General features: G+C 48.4%; 1 protein-coding gene and 1 long non-coding RNA gene across 5 annotated transcripts in view; one reads left to right on the top strand and one right to left on the bottom strand.

Annotated features, from left to right (window-relative positions):
• ARHGAP24 (Rho GTPase activating protein 24) overlaps positions 1 to 27,210 on the bottom strand; it is a 436,664-nt gene that overhangs the window by 206,882 nt on the left and 202,572 nt on the right. The gene's annotated exons all lie outside the window — the stretch shown is intronic.
• LOC309540173 lies at positions 175 to 25,267 on the top strand. Of its 2 annotated transcripts, none has more exons than XR_014223097.1 (3): positions 175 to 867; positions 21,670 to 21,833; positions 23,807 to 25,267. It is a non-coding gene; the product is annotated as an uncharacterized lncRNA (long non-coding RNA). The 2 variants fall into 2 exon arrangements; XR_014223098.1 differs by lacking the exon at positions 175 to 867 and adding an exon at positions 12,158 to 12,236.

Raw genomic sequence — 27,210 nt, 5'->3', positions numbered from 1 at the left:
GCATCGCAAAATTCAGAGAAGTGCACATTTCAAGGGATGGTTGTTTCAGTTCGAACCTTGTTCAGAAAGTGTGGACGAGACAAGCATATCTTTCAATGCAAACAGAATCAAATTCCTCCCACAGCCTGGTGCCGTTGTTTATAAACCAACCGGTTATAGGAAGAGAAGAAGAAGAGTTTGGATTTGATATCCCGCTTTATCACTACCCTAAGGAGTCTCAAAGTGGCTAACAATCTCCTTTCCCTTCCTCCCCCACAACAAACACTCTGTGAGGTGAGTGGGGCTGAGAGACTTCAGAGAAGTATGACTAGCCCAAGGTCACCCAGCAGCTGCATGTGGAGGAGCAGGGAATCGAACCCGGTTCACCAGATTACGAGTCCACTACTCTTAACCACTTACACCACGCTGGCTCTTATAGGTACTGAATGCCTTAGAAATTCTCCTTCGCTTCTTTCGGAGTGGTTCTGTCAGATCAAAGAACAGAGAGAGGGGACTCCTGTCAGTTTGACGTAACCTCCCTCCATCCCTTCCTATCTCTCCTCGAAGGCAGCAGACTCGCCGGCTCTGTGCCAGGTTCTTCTGCCAAGGTCGAAGACAATAGCCGGCTCTGTCCTCCTGTGGAGCAGCCGTGCCAAATAGCAGCAGATGGCAGGGTCCAATACCGTAGTCATTGCGCCACAATTGGCAAGCTGAAAAGATCGACTTCCCTGGTTAATTTCCTCCCTCCAGTCTCCGCACTTAGGCTGCCAGAACCTGAGCTGAAGGGTCTGTGGCATTTTTCATAATTACCCCCAGAGAGAAGGTTTTCAAGAGCAGACTCTCCCCTTGGCCACAAATGGAGTATGGGCCGGCGAGAAAGCTGCTTCAGTAAGTATGTAGCACTTACAATTACAGATCATGGGAGCATCAGGCATCTGCCTAAAATCAATAGCTCCTTCCCTATTCCCAGGGAGTAAATCGTTCCTTTTAAAGGGAGAGTCGCCAGTTTTGCAGGCCCTCTGCGGTTGGTAGGGCTCCAATTACCTTTAAATGCTTCCAGCAAATGTCTCCCATTCTATGCTTTTGGTTTAAAAAGTTGCCCTCACATTTTCGTTTTCAAAGGCGGCAGGTACTACTGAATTGTTAAGACTAGACAGAGACTACAAGGCAATGCAGGGTTGATTGCCGTGGGCCCCAGAGCACACTAAAGAACATGTTGGACTGTGGCCCAAGTGCGTGTGCTGAGTTCTGAATTTATGTGTTCCTAACAACTTTCCAGATTAATCAGGACGACGACATGGCAATAAGAGTGCATGGTAACCAGTCTTGCAGCACACAAGATCAGTCTTAAATAAAATCACTCTCCATTCCTCCTTTCAAATCCCTTACAGATGAAATTCCTGAATCAAGTGGGACTGCAATGCTTAACCGATAAATTGATCTCTAAAAGCTTTCAACAGAAGAAAAGGTTGCCTGGATTAACTGGGTATGCACTGGCTTGGTCACGTATACAGAATGGAAAATGGCAGGATCCCCAAGGATCTGCTCTACGGGGAGCTGGCTTCAGGCACTGGGCCCATTGGTAGACCAACTCTGTGTTACAAAGATGTCTGCAGATGTGTGCTGGGCCTGGGGGTAACCCGAGCAACGCGGTCCAGGTCTGGTCCCAAATCCAAGGGTTCCGCGAGGAGTCAGTGAGGCAGGAAACCAGGCAAGGTCAGGCACAGGATCACAGGCAGGTTCTGGCAAACAGGAATGTTGCTCCTGCAACCTGGGATGGGGTCCAGCAGCCTTTTATCTCTGTCGGGGTAATGGCCGGTCCTGATCCCCCGGTGACTCACCTCCCTGTCTCGCCCGAAGGCGAGCACTCCTCCTGCAAGTACTCAGGTCTCTCCTTCTCTCAGACCTCAGTCTCTGCAGCTTGGGAGATGTTGGTGGGTTACTATACCCAGGGGCCGCCTCAGCCGCTCCTGACCCAACTGGTAGTGGAGCAGCTGTAAGTGATGGTCCAGCTGAAGGCAACGAGGTAATCCCCGCATCCGGAGCCAGGGCAGGCTCAGGCCCCTGACTCGGCCCAGCTGGTGCTTGTTGCAGGGGAACCTGTACAGACTGGGGCTCTTCAGAATCTGGCCCCAGACTAGGTTCAGCTGCCGCCTGAGGCAAAGGATCTGGTGTGGACTGAGACTCCTCTGGCTCCAAGTCCGAGCCCGAGTCCCAGGCCATCACAAGATGCAACATGAAGATTGGCAACATTAACCCTGCCATGTGGGGATCCCTTGCAGATGACCACAGTGCTTGGATGTAGATGGGTCGTATATCCACAGGAGTGACCAGAGGAGGAGTGACCACTAGGAGGACCACAGAGAGAAGAAACGCCATGGTGCATCTGCACAGAACCAAAAGCCTTCATCTGCCCCAGTTGCGATAAAAAATCTCTCTCCCGTATCGGTCTCTACAGCCACAGCAGGCGCTGCAACCTCCCAACAGTTTGACTTCAGCCCAAAGGCATGCTCCTCCATCGTCTTCTGAGTCAGATGGATGCCAGCAATAATGTGTGTATGCATCCATCCATTTTTAATGCATATATATTATATCTATATAACTTTTAAAAAACGTAAGCGCCTACAAGATAGCTTTACCACATCTTTTTCAGTTGATAAGGTCTGGCATATGCCACTGAAAGCTAAGCATGCCCTGTTTGGGCAGATCCAGTTGTAGCATCATTGAGCCCATGGAAAGGTCACTTGAATGTCAACATTACCTGTGGACTAAGCAGTGTTTCAAGAGGAAGGATCATAGTTCAGCGGTAGAGTACATGTTTCGCTTGCAGAAGATTCTTGCTTCAATCCCTGGGATTTCTATGTATGGCTGGGAAAGACTTTGCCAATTAGTGTTGGCAATACTGAGCTAGATGAACCAGTCATCTGGCTTGGTATAAGGCACCTCCTACACTCGAGTAGGACCCTGGCAGAGACACATGCCCGACTGGCATGTTCTCTCCCTCCTGGTCTTTCATTCAGGAGCTTCAAAAGCTTTCTTCTGCTCGAACATCACAGCGACCGATGCCAACAGACATCGACACACTTAGGGATCCGCAGAGTTTGCTCATCTCACGTGACAGACCTCAGCAACTCAGCATTTTGGCTAATCTACTTTATTAACATATAAACACACATGGAGCACTGCAACATGGCTCCCTCTCTCTCTAGCATCAGACAGCAAAGAGAAAGAACAAAGGACAATAGTCCCACTTCACAGAACACAGTAACACAAACATCCTGCCTCCGTCACTTCCCCCTCTGTGGAGTCAAAACATAAACTGTCATGTGATAGACAAAAATCCCATGACTGCAATCATGGAGCAGGAATTCTAACACTATGTTCCTAACTGTCTATGCCATGGGTCGGCAAACTAAGGCCCGCGAGCCGGATCAGGCCCAATTGCCTTCAGGATCTGGCCTGCAGACAGTCTGTGGATCAGTGTGGGGATTCTGTTCGTTCGGACTGGGCTGCACCATTTCCCCCCCCCTGCACCATTCTGTCCGTCCCCCAACACACATACACACTGCGGTGGTGCCTCCTCCCTCCCTCCTCCTGGCTTCTCCCCGCCCTGCCTAGAGGAGGAAGGGGGCTGGGCTGAGCAGGCTGAGCATCATTTTAAGCAGCCCCTCTCTGGAGCCAGCCCTTTCATGCAGCCCATCTACCCTCCATTGCCACCCTAGTGCTCCTGTGAGCCAGAGAGTGGAGCGGATGAGCTCACTCTGCCTACTCACGAGAAGCAGCAGCAGCGGTAGCGGCCCCTGGGAAGGTAAGCACAGCGGATGGGGCTAGGGCTGGGGAGGAGGACTACCTGTCCCCCTTGCCTCTTTTTCCAGCCCCTCCCCCTCAGTGCTGCTTCTCCGGTCTGCCACAAGGTCTGAGGGGCAGCCCGTGGCTAAAAAAAAATTGCCAACCCCTGGTCAAGGCTGTGCAATGTTTGCCTGACAGCACTGCCACCAAAAGTATATGATGTTCTTGTAAATAAGCTTGCATACTCTGCAAGAAGCTCACCCTTAGATCTCACCTACATGAGATAATGTGAAGACTAAACCGTAATCCTAGGAAAGGATGGGAATCCAGGTTCTGACTGGTGAAGAAAAGACCATTCCTTGTCATCCATAGCTGAGGTTTGGTCTTTCGTGTTTTCTGAAGGCAGGTTTGTTGGATTCCGGCTGTACCGTTGGTGAGGAACCTCCAGATGTTGGGCTAGATACAGCTCCCTATCTAGTTCACTGGCATTTCTCCAGGTTCCATGTCTTCTCCTTGGGCCCCTTTGTAATTTCTGATCAGATGAGTATGGGGTGGAGTGAGCAGATTGCAGGGAAGGTTAATGGCGGCTGAAATATCCCAGTTTAGGACTTCAAGACTGTAGGCAACATACAGGGAAAACCAGGTGATCTGCATGCCTTTGCTCAGCAGGTAGCTGGACATTAGTGGCTCCATGCAGTGAAGAGAGCCCAGGCACAGCATCACAGATCCATTCCTTGTTGTTTAAAAAAGGGAAAGGAGGAGGAAAGAAAAGAGTGTGCTTGCATATCAATGAATGACCAAGAGGTATGACTGTTAGCAGTACTCCTGCTAGCACCAGCTGCCTAATCCATAATATAATAAAAAGAATTGATGACGACAATGACAATGACAACAACGTTTTCCTCTCCAAACCCATCCTATAGCAACAAAAGGTTTCCATTTATTTCACTAGGAGATAGGGATTGACAAATCTGTGGATTTAAATCAGGCACCCTCAACCTGAGGCCCTCCAGATGTTTTGGCCTACAACTCCCATGATCCCTAGCTAACAGGACCCAGTGGTCAGGGATGATGGGAACTGTAGTCCTAAACATCTGGAGGACCAAAGGTTGGGGATGCCTGATTTAAATTGTCTCAGTTTCTCATTTTTTCAGTCTTAAATTTGGGTCTCCACATTTCAGCAGCAAATTGAATAATAATAATAATAATAATAATAATAATAATAATAATAATAATAAACCACATGGAAATTTTCCTGCATTTTAGTATGAATTTCTCCCAATAAACACATTTTTATGCACTCTTTGACTAATGCACATATTTTTGGAAGCATTTTCCAGATCATAATGCATTTTTGATGCATTTTCACGAATCTATTCGTTTTTACGCACACTTTCCCCTAACGTATGCATTTTTTGCGAATATTGGTAAAATTTGGAGAATTCTGAAAGATCGCTGTGTTTTGGTTTTTGCATTGTTTCGCAATGTTTGATAGGTTCCTCTTTAAATGTGAACTGATTCAAATCTCTTCCCCATCCATACTCAGAGAGGACAGAAATCAGGGAATATCTCAATATGGATTTTTATCAATCTGGCCTGCTCTTGTGAATGCTTTTTCAGAATCCTTAACAGAATCCCCCCCCCCCCGGCTATCCTTTCTTCTGCTTCTCTCAGATGAATACCTGCCTAGAGTATTCATGCCTTTTCTTTTCCAAAAGCAAAGCACCAGCCACCTATTCACATGCAGAGTTTTAATCTGTGCTGCTCCAAGATGCAATCAAAAGCTTGCTCACCTCATTAGTTATGAGGAGACCTTATGGTCCACAGCATTGTGAAAACTTGTAGGAAGTGAGAATATGACTTCCATTCATGGTTTCAGGATGCATCCTACCACCTACTTACGTTGGAGGAAGCCCAGTTTAACTCTACCAGTGAGCCACTCTTACAAGAGACATGGAGCTGTTACCATCTTTCTTATCTCTATTTTACCATGGCATTGCTGAACGGTCACTTTAAAATGTGAAGGTTCATTATTGTTTCACAAGTTGTGTATGTCTTTAAGGGCCAGGGCATGTAACGAGACCCAGTCTTACAGCTGTGAAACATAGCAGGTGCTGCTATGTTGTGTTGATCAAGCTGTGTCAGCAATTGGGTACAGTATATAAGGAGCAGCACCTAGCTCTCCCATTTCCCTGGGGGGTGGGTAGGTCATATTTGTTGTTGTTATCTTTAGTGTAAAAGGAGTTTTTGTTTTTGTTATTAAAACCTTGTTAAAGTTTTTTTGAGTCCCTTGTTATGCATGGTCTCCCCAGCAAGCTCTCTGCAGCACTACTAAGCTGCAAATAGCCAACAGGCATGTGGTGCAGAATCAGTGCACAGTGCATTGTCCCATCCCATTGTAGAAAGTCAATGATGTGAGGCAGAAGCAAGGCAACATTCATGAACATAACCGAAAATACATAGATATGAAGGTTCATGTGGTTCTTCAAGAAGATCAAGGATTTGGAACCCTTATGAGGAATGGTTGAAGGAGCTGAGAATGTTTTGCCTCAAAAAGAGAAGATATGATGGCCATCTTCAAATATCTCAAGGGCTGTCACGTGGAAGAGGGAACAAGCCTGTCTTCTCCAGGGTATGACTTGAACCAATGGCTTCAAGTTGCAAGGAAGGAGATTCCAACTAAACATCAGAAAAAAACTTTCTGACGGTAAGAGCTGTTTGACAGTGGAACAGTCTCCCTCAGGAGTTTGTGGACTCTTCTTCCTTGGAGGTTTTCAAACAGAGGTTGGATGATCATCTGTCATGGATGCTTTAGCTGAGATTCCTGCATTGCAAAGGGTTGGACTATATGAACCTCGAGGTCTCTTCCAGCTCCAAGAGTCTATGATTCTAGGGCAGCCTTTCTCAACCTGTGGGTCCCCAGATGTTGTTGAACTACAACTCCCATCACCCCTAGCTAGCAAGGCCAGAGCTCAGGGGTGATGGGAGCTGTAGTCCAACAACATCTGGGGACTCACAGGTTGAGAGCCACTGTTCTAGGGTATCTTGGAAAATAGCATGGCTGGTTAGCTGGAACCCTGATTAGGAGCAATGATGATGATGGTGGTGATGCAAATTCATAAGGGATGGAGAGGGAAATTAAATTAATTTTCCATTTAAAAGTGAACTTACCTAATTCACACTTTCAGAAACAATATGCCAACTGAAGCACAGCTATCCTTTGAAATTCTCACTTCTCCAAACTTTGCAGTACAGATCTCCAGCCAAGCAGAGGTTCAATGGCCACATGTAATGGATGCTTTAGTTGAGCTTCCTGAATTGCAGAAGGCTGGACTGGATGACCCTTGGGTTCCCTTCCAAACTCTATAATTCTACAATTCTATGATTCATGCATTATCTATTTCCCAAGTTAATGCAGAAGAAGGAAGTAACAGAATTGTGAATGGACACATATGAAAGTGACATGGTTTAGAAATAGAGCCATCAGTCCGGAAGTCACAGATTTACTTGAACTTCTGGAGGAAGAACAGCAAAAAGAATGATAGCTCATGACAGAAGGACCTGGTGGCATAATTATGGCCATTTCTGATAATGGGAAATGGAGACCGTAATACAACAAAATGTCCTATGGCCACGCAAGAAGAACCTCCCTGCTCACCGTGTGAGACATCACAGGCAAAATTAGTTCAACTGAAGTAACATCAATGCCCTTGAGGTTTCCTGCTCCTGACAACTAATGAAGAGGCACTGCTGACTGTCAGGGAGTGGTGTGGGAGGCATTCATCTTTGTGGCAGAAGCAATTAAATCCACCAGGTTCTCTGAGCACGATGCGCATGGAAGGAGTTAAAGCCTCAGCCTTTGTTGTCCTGCAAAAGTTGGTGACATGTGAGGATAAGCATCTATGATGTGCCCAAAATGCACAGGCACCCCTTGATAGTTTCTTGAAAGGGTGGAGCAGTAGGGACCCACATATTTGTATAATGATACTGTTGGGTCGCTGGCATCCGTCTGTCTCGAGAGACAATGGATTGCGTCTCTGGGGGTGAAGTCAAACTGCTGTGTTAGAAGAAGAGTTTGGATTTGATATCCCCCTTTATCACTACCTGAAGGAGTCTCAAAGCAGCTAACATTCTCCTTTCCCTTCCTCCCCCACAACAAACACTCTGTGAGGTGAGTGGGGCTGAGAGACTTCAAAGAAGTGTGACTGGCCCAAGATCACCCAGCAGCTGCATGTGGAGGAGCAGGGAAGCAAACCCGGTCTACCGCTCTTAACCACTACACCACACTGGGAACTCCCCAGGTACATTAATGTGCAGTGATCAGAAGTGGCTTTCTTGGTGGGGCAGAGCTCCTATACGAGCTTTGCAGCAGTCATGGCTAACTTAAATGCATTGATTTCAATAAGTCTACTCCGAGTAAGACTTAGATGCCACTCAATATATTGTGAATGCATATGTATCACATTAAATGCAGGACGCGGGTGGTGCTGTGGTCTAAACCACTGAGTCTCTTGGGCTTGCTGATTAGAAGGTCGGTGGCTCGAATCCCCATGACAGAGTGAGCTCCCATTGCTCTGTCCCAGCTCTTGCCAACCTAGCAGTTCGAAAGTACACCAGTGCAAGCAGATAAATAGGTACCACTGCGTCGGGAAGGTAAATGGCATTTCCATGCACTCTGGCACTTGTCATGGTGTTCTGTTGCGCCAGAAGCGGTTTAGTCATGCTGGCCACATGACCTGGAAAGCTGTCTGTGGACAAATGCTGGCTTCCTCAGCTTGAAAGCAATCCCATAGTCACCTTTGACTGGACTTAACCGCCCAGGGGTCCTTTACCTTTACCTATATATCACATGCTGCTATTTTGAAGGTGGGTTGTTTCTGAACAGTAGGGGAGACTGTTGGTTTTATGAAATAAGACCCCCATCATGAGCCAAAAGAAAACTATCTTGCTTTGCTTGGATATGTCGAAACTCTCTGAGGAGGATTTTAGTTTAAAAACTAACAGACCATCACATCTGACATGGTAATTACTCATTAAACCCTTTGTGCCAAAAACCGCCCCATTTCCCCCTTTCTCACATTTTGAGCTCAGCAGAAATGAAGAGAGTTTGTGTCTTGAGAAATGATGTCTGGAAAGCCTCTCAAAAAATAATTCAGCACATCATACCCATATTCCGCAGGCCAGATTGCAGCATTTTGCATATCCTGCAATTAACCATCATTTTAGAAACATATGTCTTCTCAATCACATAACCTTCTGCTCTGATACTATCCTGGCATCCAGTTCCTAAACACATTGGATGCAACCCAGACAAAGTTAGGCTTGCTTACTGTAAGTCTCCCTGAAATGATACGAATGGATCTTGCAGTCAAATCTCAGGCATGTCTCCTCATGGGGGGGAAAGCCCAATAACTTCAGTGGGGCTAACTCCAAAGTATATGCATATATAGGACTGAAAACTTAAATTGCAAACTGGGATTTTTAACATCCCGCTAGTTCAAACGGGACCTAAATATTCATCAACTTCACTAGACTGAGTTAATTACGAAGCAGGGATGGGAAAACTGAAGCCTTCCAGATGTTGCCACAACTGCCACCACCCTATTGGCCATGCCGACTGGGGCTTCATTGTGGTCACAGAGCCTGGGTGAGGAACCTGTGGCCCTCCAGATGTTGTTGGACCCCATCAGGCCCAGGGAGCACAGCCACTGGTCAGGGATGATAGGAGTTGATGTCCATCAACATCTAGGAAGGCCCCAGTTTATCCTCACCTGTTATAGTTTGCCATGCAGAAGACATTATGATATCTCCAGCTCGTGAAACGAAGCCTGCATTAATTTGTTAAGGCTCCGTGGCTTAACATTTTAACTAAACCACCAAGGAGCTGTCATGATACCAACAGCAAACTGCTACTTCATGTTACAACTGTGCTGCAACTAGAAAAGGCCCCAGGTGTTCACCATTTCACAGATTACTCAGAGAATATACACAAGCGAAAACATCCCGCCGGTTTCCTTTCCCCTCCGCCCCCCCCACCCCCCCGATGAGAGCCTCAAGAAGCTCGCCGATTCTTCCCAGTGAAATTGAAATTTCAAAAGTGAACGTGGCGTCTTGGGAGAGAGACGTTGCTAGGATGAGGAAATGAAAACACGCTGCACCAGTGGGAACAACACAATTTGATATCAGTCTGTGACTACAAGAGCCAGAGCAGTAGAAAGATTAAGAAGAAAAACACTATCTAAAGCCCACCTGGCAATCGCTCGCGAGAGCTCTCGGGAGCCGGGTGGTGTCAAATGTTTTTTAAAGTGTGCTCCCCCCCTCCCCACTCTCTTCTATCCATCCTGCCTAATGAAAAAAGCATTTTGATAGATCTCACAATGCTTTGAATTGCTCGTTTTTACAGCGGAGGTGATTTAGCAGCAGGCTGTGGAGGTTGGAAGCAAGCCTGTGCCATTTTTATTCCTTCACTGTGGAACTTTCCAAGCAGCCCAGGGAAAGTAATGAATACTGATCTGATGATAAGCGAGTTCTCTTCTCTAGGAGGAAAGTGACTCCACACAGCAAGACCTATCAAGCCTGAAACAGCTAAGGGTGCAGCTACCTGGGGAACGGCTGTGGCTCAGTGCTAGAGCATCTTCTTGGCTTACAGAAGGTCCCAGAATCAATCCCATGGCCTATGGGCTGGTTCGCCAGCTGCAGCCCCCTTTGCACAAATATTATTTGTCCACAGTACTTCATGTTCTGCTAACTTCCAGCTTGGATTACTGCAGTGCACTCTACATGGGGCTTCCCTTGAAAAGGGTTTCAACTGGTCCAAAAGGCAGCAGGGTTTCCATTCAGAATGCACAGAACTCCCGTCCTAAAACATTGGTTTGCTGTTCATTCCCAGGCCCGATTCGAGGTGCTCACATTAGTGTTTAAAGCCTTAAGCAACTTAGGCCCCAAACATATGCAAGGCCACCTCCTTCCCTGCAGACCATCCTGGGTGTTAAGATCAGCAGAGCAGGCCCTCAGAAGATGTTCTTCTGTGTGGAAGTTGTGGAGTTCCCTCCCCAGAGAGGTGCATCCGGCTTCTTCACTATACAGTGGTACCTTGGTTCTCAAACTTAATCCGTTCTGGGAGTCCGTTCAACTCCCGAAACCGTTCGGGGGGGGTGCATGGCTTCCAAATGGCTGCAGGAGCTTCCTGCACTCAAACGGAAGCCACGTCAGACATTCAGCTTCTGAAAAACGTTCACAAACCGGAATTCTGGGTTTGCGACATTCAGGAGCCAAGCCATTCAAGTACCACTGTACAGCATTTGGCAAATGCTGAAGATTCATCTCTTGATCCTGGCCTTTGAGACCCGAGATGTGTGTTTGGGAAGCCCAGCCTATTCCTGCGGTGGTACTCTGGTTTAACTGTTTTTAAAATTTCCATTTTAATTTTTCGTAACCTACCCTAGGACCTGCTGGGGAAGGGCGGGCAAAATTTTTTAATCATCATCATCTTCCCTAGCATTTCCCCGCAGGGCTGGGAAAGGCTTCTGACTGAAGCCCCGAACAGCCACTGGCAGTCAGTGTAGACAATACTGAACTGCATAGACCAGTGGTCTGACTCAGTATAAGGCAGCTGCCCATGTTTCTACTTGAAGTACTACTTGCTTTTATGTGAATTGGCCCACCAGCTGCTGCATTCACCTTGTCTATGTCGTGGCCTTCTAGGTCAAAACTGGTGGTGACAGGCAAAAGGGCATGTGTTGGTCCCTGCCTCCTCTTTGTGTGTGTACTGATAGCAACTGAAGACACTCCCTTTAAAACAGAGGTCAGCAAACTTTTTCAGCAGGGGGCTTGTCCACTGTCCCTCAAACCTTGTGGGGGGCTGGATTATATTTTGAAAAAATTATGAATGAATTAAAACAACTCAGGCATTTTAAATAAAAGCACACATTCTACTCATGTAAGAACACCAGGCAGGCCCCACAAATAACCCAGAGATGCATTTTAAATAAAAGGACACATTCTACTCATGTAAGAGTAGAAGATTTAGAAGGCAATTGGGCCAGATCCGGCCCCAGGGCCCTAGTTTGCCTACCTATGTTTTAAAACGAGCTTTTGATTCTGCTGCTACTTAACGAATTGATCCAGAATTTCATTACAATAATAAAAAAGTAACAAATATGTAAAACCTGAAACACTAATACACCATCACATTGATGTAGCACAGGTGGCATATTAGACCAGGAGCTGCACAGCATTCAAAGACAGAGAAGATGTTTGGGTCTCATGCTGGGGCAGCAAAGCTGGTCAGGACCACGGAGAGCTCCAAGTCAACAGCATCTTCCTATGCACTCTTTGAACCAGCACCTGTAGAAGCTTTTGGTTCCAAAGGCTCAGGCTTTGATTCTATGTTTCCTAGAGCTATGGCAGGTTGGTGTGTCAACTTCTGTCTGCCAGCCTTAGAATGAGTGGATTGCTGATGTCCAGAAGTAGTCAAAATAAAAAAATTCCTTCCAGTAGCACCTTAAAGACCAACTAAGTTAGTTCTTGGTATGAGCTTTCGTGTGCATGCACACTTCTTCAGATACACTGAAACAGAAGTTGCCAGACCCTTCTATATAGTGAGAAGGTGGGGAGGGGTATTACTCAGAAGGGTGGTGGGAATGGGAGATTGGCAGATAGCTGAGATGAGCCTGTTGACGACTCTTAACGACTGCAATAGGTCTTACAGGAAAAGGCAAGGGGTGAGAAGGTGAAAAATGGCTTAGTCGTGTATAATGAGATAAGAATCCAATGTCTTTGTTCAGACCAGGTCTTTCCATGGTTTTAAGTTTGGTAATAAGTTTGGTTTTAAGTTTGGTACCCCCAGAAGTAGGTTCAGAGTCCTGAACCTGATCCAGCTCTTTAGCTGGAGTCTCTGCAGCCTCCAACTCTGTGTCATGATTGCTGCTGGCCTCTAGCATTATATCAGGGAGTGAATCTCTCACTCAATCATAATGCCTGGCAATGCGGGCTTCTCTTGGCATCCCCTCCTCCTCCCCTTTACCCAACCAGTCAGGAAACAGGGCCATGTTTTCTAGGAAAAAGTGGTGCTTCTGGGATACGATACTGTCAGGGGTTCAGGAGCAGAGGCGAGGGCAAGGGAGGAAACAGAGAGCGAGGGGGAGGAGGCAGAAGAAAGGATGAGTGATGACGATGACCCGAGATCTCCGAGTCTCTCCAGTGAATCAGAAGATTCACAAAAAGGAGCACCAGTGGCCAGGGCAAGGGGGGAGACTAGGGGGACACCCCAGGAAGATAGAGCCAGAGGGGACTCAGAGGAGAGCAGTTGGAGATCAGGACCAGCGTCACCGCCAGAGAGTAGGAAAGAGGAAGAGCGCCAGGGATCAAGCGCTGGCAGCTCGCAACAGGAGGGAGGGCACGAGTCAGGAGTGGCCACACCTTCATCGGGGAGCGAAGTGACGGTTAGACGGAAAGTGGAAGGTTGGGCGCGCGCGCCAAGTTCAAATGCACAGGAAGGTGGCGCAGTAGGCAGCCCGGAAAGGGAGCCAGGTCCTAAAGCCCGGCGCAAGGAGACAGGAGAGTCAGGGGGGTCAGCGTCAGAAGAATCCCGGAAGGAAGAGACCCAGGGGGGCAGAGGGACCCAGAGGAGAACTGTCAGGCGGAAAAGGTGGAGCAGGGCTAGGATATTAAGTTGGTGCGCAAGGGGCGGAGACTCAGACGGAGCTTCGCCGATCTAAGCATAAGACGTAGGGTTGCACGCAGCAGCTCGAGAATGGAGACCGTAACTCAATAAAGACTTTTATTTAACGATCGCTGGCTAGCGTGATCCTCTGTGAGCTAGGATCTGGAAGTAACCCTGACAGTAAGCTCCGTCTCTTCAAATTGTGGGCATCCACGGCCTCGCGGAGAGGAGGGAAAGCGGGTGCCTACAAGAGAGCTCACGAACGGCAGACAATATGACGGCCGAACAGCAAATAACGGAACTCAGAGAAGCAGTTTCACGACTGAATGCCGAGGCGCTGGCGTCCAGGAAGAGAGAGAAGGAAGCAGCTGCCGCCTACAGGGATCTCCAGGTCAGGTTGGACGTGCTTACGAAGCAAGGGCAACAGACACCCAAATCAGAGGGGATTGGGTTGGGGAGACGCACAGGCGGTCTAGTCTCGCACTTCGATGGGAATTTGCAACAGTACCCCAACTTTAGAGCAGACGTAATGTGTGCACTGCAACTACTGCACAAAGACTTTAGAGATGAACAAGAGAAAGTGGGGTTCATCATGTCCCATTTGCATGGAGACGCAAAAGCATGGCTGCGCAATTTGTGGAGAGATAAGGATCCTGCGCTCCAAAATGCGGACGCCTTTATTAAAGCGATGGATGGCTGTTTTTTATCAAGCATTGACGTGGATCTTGCCCGAAAGGAGGTGCATGGACTAAGGCAAGGGAGGGCCAGCGTAAGGCAGTATCATGCCCGCTTTTTCGCTTTGGTCAGTGCCCTGGAATGGGACAGAGATTCGGCTCCTGTCAGAGACCTTTTTTGGGAGGGCTTGCACAACTCGGTTAAAGATGAGATTGCGAGGGGGGAGAGACCCCGGACCACGCAGGAGATCGTTCAGAGGGCGCTGGCGGTGGGGGTGCGGCTGGAAGAACGTCCGTGGAGCAGGGACGAAGGGCGCAGCGGGCGCGAACCAGCCAGGGGCTCCTCCTTCCTTCCCAGAGAAGCAGCGCGTGCGCAATCCACGCCTCCAACAGGGGGAGGGGTGGAACCGATGGAGGTTGGGAGTGCAAGGGCTCAGTCAGCAGCCAGAGCCCTAGCACCGGCAGCAGTGAAAGCGAAGCCTCCTAGAGGGAACAGGAAGTGTTATATCTGCGAGGATCCAGGGCATATGGCGAAAGAGTGTCCCCGGAGGCTCCACAAGCACACTGCAGCCTCAGCAATGGTGACTGCAGCAACGCAGCACGGAGAACCACAGCAGGGAAACGACGATGTCTGGCTGGAGGAAGAGGCACTGGGGCCCAGCCAGACGTGTCAGTGAAGCAGTCCCCAGAGATTTTACCGCCCATGGACCCCCTCCCGCCCAAGCCAGTAGTGAGGCTCACCGCATCGCTCCAGCTACCCAATGGAATCACCATGGACGTGCCAATCACCGTCGACTCGGGAAGCAATGCAGACTTCATAGGGCAGGACTTTGTCGACCGGCACGCTATACAGTTGCTGCCTGCCACGCTGCCCCTGCAGGTTGTCACGGTGGATGGCAGGGAGCTGTTAGGGGGGCAAGTGGTGAAGCAGACGCCACCTATGGTGCTGCGGCTTGGAAATCACAGGGAAATCATCAGCTTCAACGTCACTCAACTGTCGGACACGCCTATTGTATTGGGCATGAGTTGGCTGGACAAGCACAGCCCGACGCTGGCTTGGTACCAGAGGCAGCTGACCTTCGGCTCTTCCTTTTGTGCTGAACACTGCATCATGCCCCAGCAGGAAGGGGAGCAAGAGGAGTCACAGCTGCTGCTAGGCACGCTGCAAGCGATTCCCCACAAGTACGCAGAATTTTTGGAGGTTTTCTGCGAGAAGGAGGCAGACAAGCTACCCCCCCACAGACCATATGACTGCAAAATTGACCTGCTGCCGGGGGCGGCGCTGCCCAAAGGGAAGCTGTATTCCATGTCTGAAGACGAACTGCAGGAACTCAAAGAGTTCATAGATCATAATTTGGAGCGCGGTTTCATCCGAGAGTCCCAGGCAGCGGGGGGCAGTCCTGTATTCTTTGTGAAGAAGCGAGACACGCCCCAAAAAAGACTCGTAGTGGACTACCGCATTTTGAACAGTGTGACCAAGCCATCGGACTTCCCCATGCCCCGAATCGACGACCTCCTCGCAAAAGTACGCAAGGGCAGCGTGTTCACCAAGTTGGACCTGCGAGGGGCGTACAACCTCATTCGCATGCGGGAAGGAGATGAGTGGAAGACAGCCATGTTCACGCCCCTGGGCACCTACGAATATAGGGTTATGCCTTTTGGATTGCAAAATGGCTCCCACATTTTTCAAGCTTTCATGCATCACGTGTTGGCGGGGCTCCTCTACAAAACGTGCGTCTGTTTCTTGGATGACATCCTGATCTTTTCGGAATCGCAGCAGGAGCATGACAGACACGTCAGAGAAGTGCTGAGCAGGCTACAGCAACATAGGCTTTACGCCAAGCTGGAGAAGTGCCAATTCGACGTGACGGAGGTGGATTTCCTGGGCTACAAGTTGTCTGACAAGGGGCTCGCCATGGACAGCGCCAAGGTTCGAGCGGTGTTGGATTGGAAAAGCCCACGCAACCGGAAGGAGGTCCAACGGTTTGTCGGCTTCGCGAACTTCTATCGCAAGTTCATCAAAGGCTTCGCTATGCAGACAGCGGCCATCACGGACACGCTCAGTTCCAAGAAGAAGAAGTTCATCTGGACAGCACAGGCGGAGCAGTCCTTTCAGGCACTCAAGCGTCTTTTCGCGTCGGAAGAACAGCTACTTCATGTCGACCCCAGCAGGCCGATGAGAGTTGAAACAGACGCCTCGGACAGGGCCGTCGGAGCAGTCCTGCTGCAGAAGGACCCGCAGGGGGTTTGGAGGCCGGGAGCGTTTTACTCCAGGAAGCTCAGCAAGTCTGAACAGAACTACACCATCTGGGACAGGGAGTTGCTGGCTATTCATGCAGCGTTCAAAGCATGGAGGCACTTCCTGATTGGAGCCAAGCACACGGTGCAGGTCTGCACGGACCACAAGAATCTGGAGCACTGGCGCACGGCACAGTTCCTGAACCAGAGGCAGATACGTTGGGCTGAGTTCTTTGCAAACTTCGATTTCCGAATAGAGTATGTCCCGGGGGACACCAACATCATGGCGGACGCGCTCTCCCGTAAGCCACAGTATCTGGAGGACGCCACGCCAGCGGCCGCCATGCACATCTTCGCACCAACAGTGTGGGCGTGCGCTGCGGCGACAGTGGACCTGGAGGCGGTGCGACGAGCGTTGCAGAATGACTCCTTCGCGCAAGCAAAGATGGCAGAGATGCAAAGGGGCACGGCAGCGACCGACGGGTTCCAGCTGAGAGATGGATTGCTCATCCGCAAAGGGGCCATCTACGTGCCGGGAGACGAACTTCGCGCCAAGGTACTGCATCAGCTGCACGACGCGCCCACTGCCGGGCACTTTGGCAAGGAGAAGACAGTGGAATTAGTCGCCAGGGATTTCTGGTGGCCCGGAATGAGAGGGGAGGTCGCGGACTACGTGGCGAGGTGCGACACCTGCCAGAGGGCCAAACCAGTGCACAGACCGCCGGCCGGACTGTTGGAACCGCTGCAAACTCCGGTCGAGCCATGGGAGAGAGTCGCCCTGGACTTCGTCACGGATCTGCCCAGCTCGAGGGGCAAGACGGCCGTGCTGGTGGTGGTGGACTTGTTCTCCAAGATGGCACATTTCATCCCGTGTGCGAAGGTGGCCACGGCGGAACAAACCGCCAAACTGTTCATAGACCACGTGTTCAAGGTTCACGGGCTGCCACGGTCTATTCTGTCCGACCGCGGGCGGCAGTTCATCTCAAATTTCTGGCAGAAGCTGATGGGCTTCCTAAACGTCAAGATCAACCTGGCGTCGGCGAGACACCCGCAGACCAACGGGCAAGCGGAGCGGGTCAATGCCATCATGCAGCAGTACCTGAGATGCTATGCGAATCAACAGCCGGCGACGTGGGTGGATTACCTGCCGCTCGCCGAGTTCGCCTACAACAACACGAAGCACGTGTCCACGGGGGTCACGCCGTTCTTCGCCAACAACGGGAGGCACCCCAGAACCTTCCCGGGACTGGAAAGACTGGTGGAGGGGGAGCCGCAGACAGCAGATGCGTTCGCGTCGGAGTTGCAGGAGGTCCACGATCAGCTGCGGCGGCACCTGGAGCTGGCCAAACACGCATACAAGGTGCAGGCAGACAAACACAGAAGGGTTGGCGAAGAGATCCAGGTGGGAGACTGGGTCTGGTTAGCAGCCCACGCAGTGCCGGCCAGGTCGTTGGCCAAGAAGAAATTGGGGCATAAGCAACTGGGGCCCTACCAAGTCGAAGAGCAGGTCAACCCGGTGGCTTTCAGGCTGGCGCTTCCGGAGGGTTCCAGAATGCATCCGGTGTTCCACAGATCGGTGCTCACTCCCTACAAGGCACCGCACAGGTTTCAGGAACCCGGAACGGCGCCGAGTCCGCTCCGAGAGGGAACCAGGCAACGGGGAGTGGCACAGGAGGTGCGCCTCAACGAAGTCACGGAGATTTTGGACTCCAGATGGGGGGAAGAGGGGGTAGAATACCTTCTCGCTAAGGAGGGCACCCCGGCCAGTGCCAACAGCTGGGTGCCGGGCTACGCTTTAGATGAACCTCTGCTCAAGGAAGAGTTTCATGCCCTCTTCCCCCATAGGCCAATGCCAGCGGACTTTTTCAACGACTGGCTTCTCACGCCCACGCTTTCAGCCAGCACGTTCCGGGGGTTCGACTCGGATGAGGATCCGACACGAGACGCCCGTTCCCCGGAGGGGTCACCCTCGGGATCTGCTTCAGAACCCTCGTATTGGTGGGATGATCGACCAGAGGAGCAGTGGCGCAGAAAGTGGCTGGAGGGTCCAGGACGAGCAACGCCTCCAGAAGGAAGCGAGGGAGAGACGGACATGGACGTTTTCGGGGACGACCAGGGTTTCGAGCACGGCGGCACAGAGATGGAAGCAGAGGTGACCGTCGTCGACGAGAGCAGGGAGGAAGAACCGGAAGACTTCGGATGGAGGCCCGCCACGGGAAGCGAACTGTACCCGACATTCGTCCCCTTGACACTGCAGCACCCAGTTCCCGCACCGGAAGGAGGGGAGGGGGGAAGAGGGGGCTTCGAGGGGGGATGGATGTCAGGGGTTCAGGAGCAGAGGCGAGGGCAAGGGAGGAAACAGAGAGCGAGGGGGAGGAGGCAGAAGAAAGGATGAGTGATGACGACGACCCGAGATCTCCGAGTCTCTCCAGTGAATCAGAAGATTCACAAAAAGGAGCACCAGTGGCCAGGGCAAGGGGGGAGACTAGGGGGACACCCCAGGAAGATAGAGCCAGAGGGGACTCAGAGGAGAGCAGTTGGAGATCAGGACCAGCGTCACCGCCAGAGAGTAGGAAAGAGGAAGAGCGCCAGGGATCAAGCGCTGGCAGCTCGCAACAGGAGGGAGGGCACGAGTCAGGAGTGGCCACACCTTCATCGGGGAGCGAAGTGACGGTTAGACGGAAAGTGGAAGGTTGGGCGCGCGCGCCAAGTTCAAATGCACAGGAAGGTGGCGCAGTAGGCAGCCCGGAAAGGGAGCCAGGTCCTAAAGCCCGGCGCAAGGAGACAGGAGAGTCAGGGGGGTCAGCGTCAGAAGAATCCCGGAAGGAAGAGACCCAGGGGGGCAGAGGGACCCAGAGGAGAACTGTCAGGCGGAAAAGGTGGAGCAGGGCTAGGATATTAAGTTGGTGCGCAAGGGGCGGAGACTCAGACGGAGCTTCGCCGATCTAAGCATAAGACGTAGGGTTGCACGCAGCAGCTCGAGAATGGAGACCGTAACTCAATAAAGACTTTTATTTAACGATCGCTGGCTAGCGTGATCCTCTGTGAGCTAGGATCTGGAAGTAACCCTGACAGATACGATAATCTTTATTGTCATTGTCCCATACAGAACAATGAAATTGAAAATCTACATCAGACATTCAGAAACCAACAAGCCTGCTATCCCAGCTATCCCAGCCTGGTTAGCCCCATAAAAACTCTGATACCCCATAATTAAATATAATATACTCCCACAGAGACTACCTTACACTGCGTTTAAAACCAAAATTGCATTTGGATAGAAACTGTTTCTCAGGTGGCTAGTCCTAGTCTTTATAACCCTGTACCTTCTTCCAGAAGGCAGAAACTGAAAGAGATCATTTCTGGGGTGCACACTATCCTGCGCTATCTCTGCAGCTTTCTTATGACACCTGGAAGCATAGATTTGATCCAAGGTGGGAAGAGTGCACCCAATTATTCTCTCCGCAGTCTTTACAACCCTGGACAGCATTTTTTTCCCCTGACTGTGCAGCTCCCAAACCACACACACAGACCACACTCTCAATAGTACAATGGTAAAACTCCATCAACAGGTCCTTTGAGAGATTATGTTTCCAGAGGATTCTCAGAAAATTATCCTCATGCCTACTTGGGTTGCCTTAGGAAGTCGTGCAAAGTGTTAATATGCCCTCACATCCTAGATAACACAGGGTGCCATCCAGTTGAACAATTCCGCTAGTGCAAGGACTTACTGCTGTGCCATAGAGCTTGCCACCCCTCTTCTCTCCCCCAAGCAGCCCTTAAACTTGTTCCTACCATTCACTTCCTTTTTCTTTTTCCTAGTTTCCAAAAGCGCTCTCCCTTCTTTCTACATATTTCCAGGACATCTGGAAAGAGCAATGTTTTATTTCAACAAATATAAGCTGATTTCTAAAGTGCCTTTGCCTGGTTGTAAGGCTTGGGTGATAGAGCAGGTGTGGGGAGTTTTAACACCTATCTGAGAAGAAACTGGTGGACTTCTGTTATGTGTTTGCAAACATGTACAGCACACTAAAGTCAGAAAGTAACTACTTTCACTTGCTTTTCAGAAGAGTTTGGTCTAGTGTAGGTTTTTTTTAAAAAAAAATCATAACCTTGTTTGAGAGTAATTCCATCAAACACAGTGTGGCTTACTTTCACAATAGGCATTTATAAGATTGGGAGCTCTCATTCAGGGTAAAAACTGAAGCAGGACATTACTTTGCCTTTTCAGTACCCATCACCATTTCTGGCACCATACACCATCAACATAATAATAATAATAATAATAATAATAATAATAATAATAATAATAATAATTTATACCCCACCCATCTGGCTGGGTTACCCCAGCCACTCTGGGCGGCTTCCAACAAAATACAGTAGTCTGTTAAACATTAAAAGCTTCCCTAAACAGGGCTGCCTTCAGATATATTTTAAAGAGAAGGTAGCTGCTTATTTCCTTCACATCTGAAGGTTCCACAGGGTGGGTGCCACTACCAAGAAGGCCCTCTTCCTGGTTCCCTGTAACTTGGCTTCTCGCAGCGAGGGAACCAACAGAAGGCCCTCAGAGCTGGACCTCAGTGTCTGGGCAGAACGATGGGAGTGGAGACGCTCCTTAAGGTATACTGCGACATGCGACCCCAATCGTTGATCCTTGAGGGAATGTGGCCCTCAACATAAAAAGGTTGTCTGCATGCCTCAAGAAGCAGGTGATGAGGAAGAGCTCTGCCTGAACTAAAGAGCAGCTGCCATTAAATAGTCTGATCTAGTATAAGGGAGCTTTCTATGTACCATCCAAGACACACTTTCCCGAGATTCCCACTGAATTTGACAGCACAGAATTTGAGTAGAAATTTTATTAATGTATTTATGAGATTTCTCACCATAAGGTCCCAGAGAAGGTTACAGTAATAAAAATATGCAATTATAAAACCAATGAAACTGTTACCATGCATAGGATTGCACAGTAATCAGGCAACCCTTTGCAAACTTAAACTGCATTCGTACATTGAGCCACATTGAACACAGTGCAACATGAATAGGATTGCACTGTCAAACTGAAAAGTCATACTTTTTTTTTACAATACGCTACTGATAAATCAAGAAGTCAGTTTTTGAAAGTGTTTTGAATATGTTGAAATCCAAATAAATTTGTATTATGTAAACCACCTAGAAAGTTAATATATTTTATTAGATGAGGTGGGGAAAGGACACAAGTTTTCTTTTTTAATCTAACTGGCTATTTAAAAATGTAAATACAATTGTACATACATAGTTAATCGCACAGAATGGCCATCAACATATTTCTCTCTTTTGTATCCCCAGACACAGAATTCAAATATCACGCCACACTCCTACTCCCCCTCGCATTTTCAGAATAATTTACATGCATTGCCAACAAAGAAGCAAGAACGAGGGAGAAATGTTTTTGAAGCTGCCTACAGATTTAACATACAGATGCCAGATTGTCCCCAGTTGCCTTTGGAATGGTAAGGGATACCTCAACCTTTGTTGTATACACAGTGAGGAATTATCAGGCTAAGAAAAACAAGTTTCGGTGCTCTGTCGCCGCAGTAAAATACACTCAGTTTGAGTTCTGCCTTTTTGTAAAATAAAGCAATGGTACGATTCAGTCCTGCATGAGTACTTACAACTAAGACCCCCACCATTGCAACTAGGATTTGGGTTTCCCCCTCTCATTTTGAGCTGGAGAGACCCATGCCATATTACAAATTACTTCCGAATGTGCCCCCCCACTTCCATAAGTGGTGTAACAAGGGTGGTCTCCCCCACAAGTGGTGCAATATGTCAGAAAGGCAGACACAGAGATCACTGAGAAATGGTGATTTCCTCAGGATTCCTCACACCAGGAGTTGCTGCTTTAGAAGAAGCAGAAACAACAACAAACAGAAGGGTGAGAAGATTTTGGATTTGATATCCCGCCTTTCACTCCCTTTAAGGAGTCTCAAAGCGGCTAACATTCTCCTTTCCCTTCCTCCCCCACAACAAACACTCTGTGAGGTGAGTGGGGCTGAGAGACTTCAAAGAAGTGTGACTGGCCCAAGGTCACCCAGCAGCTGCATGTGGAGGAGCGGAGACACGAACCCAGTTCCCCAGATTACGTGACTACCACTCATAACCACTACACCACACTGGCTCTCCCTTGTGGTGTCACAGCTACTAGGAAAGTAAGTGGTTGCCCGGGGTGGGTGGAAGGAGCTAATAATAATAATAATAATAATAATAATATTTATTTATACCCCGCCCTTCCTGGTTCAAAAACTGGGCTCAGGGCGGCTAACAACAAATTTAAAACACTTAATTATAAAAGCAGCATAAAATAAAATTCAAAAATAAAAAATCAATTTACGGGAAATAAGCATTAGATAATCCCCAGGGCTAGCTGGCTGAATTGGTCCTACTTGGGCCAGCGAGGAGGCCAGGGGAGAATTAGCTGTGGGGTCTCAGAGTGGGTAATCTTCATAAAAGGGGAGGGGGAGGGAAAAGAAGGGAAATAAAAGATCAGGCTGAGTTCAAATTAAAGGCCAGGCGGAATAGCCCTGTCTTAGAGGCCCAACGGAAGGAGGTTAAATCCTGCAGGGCCCTAGTCTCATGGGACAGAGCATTCTGCCAGGTTGGAGCCATCACTGAAAAGGCCCTGGCCCTTGTGGAGGATAGTCTGACTTCCTATGGGCCCGGGACCTCTAAATTATGGTTATTCATGGACCTTAAGGTCCTCTGCAGGGCACACCAGGAGAGGCGGTCCTGTAGATACGAGGGCCCTAAGCCACAAAGGGCTTTAAAGGTCAAGACCAGCACCTTGAACCTGACCCTATACGCCACTGGGAGCCAGTGCAACCGGTAAAGCACTGGGTGAATATGCTCCCATGGCAGGGACCCAGCGAGGAGCCTCGCTGCAGCATTCTGCACCCGCTGGAGTTTGTGGAACAGTTTCAAGGGCAGCCCTGCGTGGAGCAAATTACAGTAGTCAAGCCTGGAGGTGACCATCGCATGGATCCCTGTGGCCAGGTTGGGGCGGGAAAGGTAAGGGACCAACTGAGAAGAGAAGAGTCCCGTCCTTCTCTAGCTTAAGTTAAATTTGTCTTAACTCAAGGGTGGTTGTTGTTGTATAAGAGAAATGGGCACCATTGCATTCAGCATCACATTGACCCAGCAAGCCAAAAAGGGGGAGACTCTTGGAAAGAGAGCATGAAAAATCAAAACACAATGAAGGCTGGTCCATTGGGCAAGTGTGGGGCAGTACCCCACCAAACTCAGTCTGCCCACACTTGCTTGCCTTATTGCTTTTAACCAATCCCTGGCCGTCAGCTTCCTCCTCTTCCTTAATCTCAGTGTCATAGAACTCAGTAAGGGGTGGTAGCAAAAGTAGACTTAATTGGCTCTGCCTCTCATTGGCTCCGGCTCCACCTAATGGTTAGTTCCTTGTCTTCTTCCCTTCTAGCTCCAATGGGCACCAGCCACCTCTGAACACCTACACTGCTGCCATTCAAGATGCTTGCAAGGTAGAAATGAAGCTAGATGCCGCAAGGATCAATTGGGTGTCTTTGTATACATAGAATAAAGCCACTGATCATAAAATTGAAAGGGACTTCAAAGTCATCTTATCCTGTCCTGGCTGATGCAGGGAAATCTGTTGTATAGAACAGTATTTGTTGTAGGTTTTTTACTGGTGAAACATAAAACCAATGGAAGAAGATGGGCAATGTTATTGTTGGAAGGATAACACTGTGAGATGTCCATCCAGATTCGAGTACCAAAATCTGGGAAGCAATAATCTTCTGCTACTTCCCAGTGCTACTGTTAGCAACAAATTGCTGGCCTGGATAGGTCATGGAGAAACATTCTCTTGTTACTACACCATTGGGATCAATAGGGGGCTTGCAAACAATATACCATACACAGGGGTAGTGAGAGAATGCCCATCTTTGCATTAATTTGATTTGTGCTTCCGTCAGTGGCTCCCGAAGTAGGCAAGGATGCTGTGAATCAGTGATTTTTTGTGGCGCCAGATGTAAGTGTCCCCAAGCAAGCAGCAAGCAGAGGGCAACTGGATGCACAAACTTGTTTGACAATATAGCTAGCTGCACATGTGATACGCAACAATTATCCACAACTGCATTGTGAACATCATGGTTAAGTGTTCTCAGAGCACAGAAAGATGGAAATAAAAGAGATACATTCTGTGTATGGCTGAAAAAATAAAGGGTATTCCTGAATCAGACCGTGGCACTTTTTGAATATTTGGCTATCAATTTTCAAACCTCTAAACGCAGACATACTCTGAAATGTTTTCATCTACATTTCCCAAGCTAAGAGTAGTTGGGCAATTATGCCTGCTTTCAGAGATTTAGGAAGATTGGCCCATTTGCTTTCCTGTCAAATTGGCAGTAAAAGAAAAAAGGAAGTAAATCTGGACAGAGGTTTGGGACGTTATGTGATGCATGTTGTTTTCTGCGTCAGCAGTTCCGGCATACAAAATGCTGCTGATACTCAGAACTGTATAAGAAGCCATGCTACATGCATGCTAGGCAAAACCCGAGCATTCGGGCTAGCCGCGTGAGTACTTTATATTTGTCAATAGTACCTGAAATCAGCTCAGCTGCTGTAGCTACACAAAACAAAAAAACCCAGATTTATTTATGGCCTAGAGGCCCCAGGGGTTTTGCACAAACAGAAATGGGTTGATACTGATTGATGCACCAACCTGAGACTGCAAAACATGACGAAGTGTGCGAGAGCGATGGTGCAGCGAGTGAAAGTGCATTTCTAATTCTGGGCAAAAGGACTGGAGTCTCTGTGAGATGGAAGCTTAACAAAGGCAGCATTCCACAGGCAGTTCTTTTTAATCAAGAAACGTATGGAAATTATTACTCTTAAGTGTGAAGATTAGATTCTCTCTAAGTGGATCTCAAGCCTTATTCAAACATCTACGCTACTCTTAAGGTAGAGAAAGAGCTACATGGTGAGCTCTTTGGGCTGAATCGAAGAGCCAATGCAGTAGCTGAGTCAGTACAGAGGTTTGCAAGAGCCAGGAGTGCTGTACACCCAACTTCTATCAAGTTTTATGCAGAGCTCTGCATAGCTGTCAAGCGTCCCTTATTTGGCGGGACAGTCCCTTATCCCAGCGCCATGTCCCGCTGCTTTCTCTTATTGATGAGGCTTCGTTTGGCTGCTGGCTGGGCTTTCTGCCTTTGGCTCAGAAGGGCTCAGAAGTTAAACATACCTGTGCCCGGAAAATCCCTTATTTTGGCTGCTGATCCCTTATTTTTGAGGCTGCTGGTCCCTTATTTTCAAATCTGTAAGTTGACAGCTTTGGAGCTCTGTACAAATGGCCTCTTGATGTTCCTTACACTGTTTATGGGTAGAGAAACCAGGAGGACAATTTCCCTGCATTTCTCCAGTTGTCGCTTTGCTGCAACTGCGATGGCAACCTGGCTATCCTTTCTGTATTCTGCCACAGTTTCCCAGACATCATGCCAGCAAATTTTGGGAAGGAAATAGTGGCCATCTGGTAGAGAATATTTGGGGGGAAATGTGCAAAGTGGCATTTATCTATTTATTTTAGGGGAGTGAGGAAAAAAGAAAAATCACAGGAAAAAATGTGAGAAATTTCAACTGAGTCTAAGAACAACAACATTAAAAACACACTAATGTGCAATGTTATCAAATACTGAACTGGGGTTGCCAGAAAATAAAATAAAATGCTAATAGAATAAAATCCCAAACATGTTTCAACCAATGTTGCATCACGTTATCCTTTTTTAAATAGGTTTTATGGATTGGACGTTATCCTTTTTTAATATTTTTTCTGGATTGGACTGAAAGTTCAGCAACAAGCAATGCACTTTTAACCCTGATGACACAACCCAGTTTGATCATCCTTTTCCCAGTAGACCCACAGTAGACCCATTCAAATGAATAAACATGACTAAGTTAGGTCACTTGATTTCAATGGGTTGTCTTGGAGTAAAACCTACTTGAATAGCAGCACCCAAGATAACAGAATCCACAACAAAACTGGGTCATACTAGGCCTTATAATACACTGGCCTTCTACAGCAAAAAGTGAAAAGGAAAATGATACACATCAACACTCAGTTAAATACTGCTGATATATATATATATATATATATATATATATATATATATATATATATATATGCAGGTTTTGGTGTCTTCGGGTGTCTTCCCGTGTAAGAGTCGGGGTGTCTGTGCGACGTTTCGACGAGGTCTCACTCGTCATCTTCAGGCTGGTGCTTTCGGCTTCTTGTTACTGGAACAGAGCTCTGTTCCAGTAACAAGAAGCCGAAAGCACCAGCCTGAAGATGACGAGTGAGACCTCGTCGAAACGTCGCACAGACACCCCGACTCTTACACGGGAAGACACCCGAAGACACCAAAACCTGCATTCCTATACCCGTGAAAATCTACGAAAGCAAATATATATATATATATATATATATATATATATATATATATAGCAGTATTCAAGCCACAATGATCCTGCCCCATTGCTGGTTCAAAGCAGCCTAATCTGGAACATAGTTCCCACATAGAAACTTCTGTAATCATATGACAAAATAGATGAGGGTAGAGGAAGTTGAATAAGGAAAACTGGATATGGTTTAGAGCCCCCCCCCCTTATATTTTCTCCAGGGAAATAATAATCAAATGCATCTGACTAACCTCTCTGGCCTTCAACTGCATCAATTAACATTTAGCCATGGATTCCACTCTTGGCCAGCCTACATTTGCCTGTATTGTTCTGCATAAATATTTCCAAGCCTGGAATTTCATGCCTTTCAAACTGAGGAGGATGTATGCGTGTCTTCAACGGGTTTTTTAA

Source organism: Podarcis vaucheri (assembly GCF_965113315.1).
Source record: "Podarcis vaucheri genome assembly, chromosome: 9".
Classification (NCBI taxonomy): domain Eukaryota; kingdom Metazoa; phylum Chordata; class Lepidosauria; order Squamata; family Lacertidae; genus Podarcis; species Podarcis vaucheri.
The sequence above is the reverse complement of the archived record's forward strand: the minus strand, read 5'-3'. Positions and strand labels throughout refer to the sequence as shown.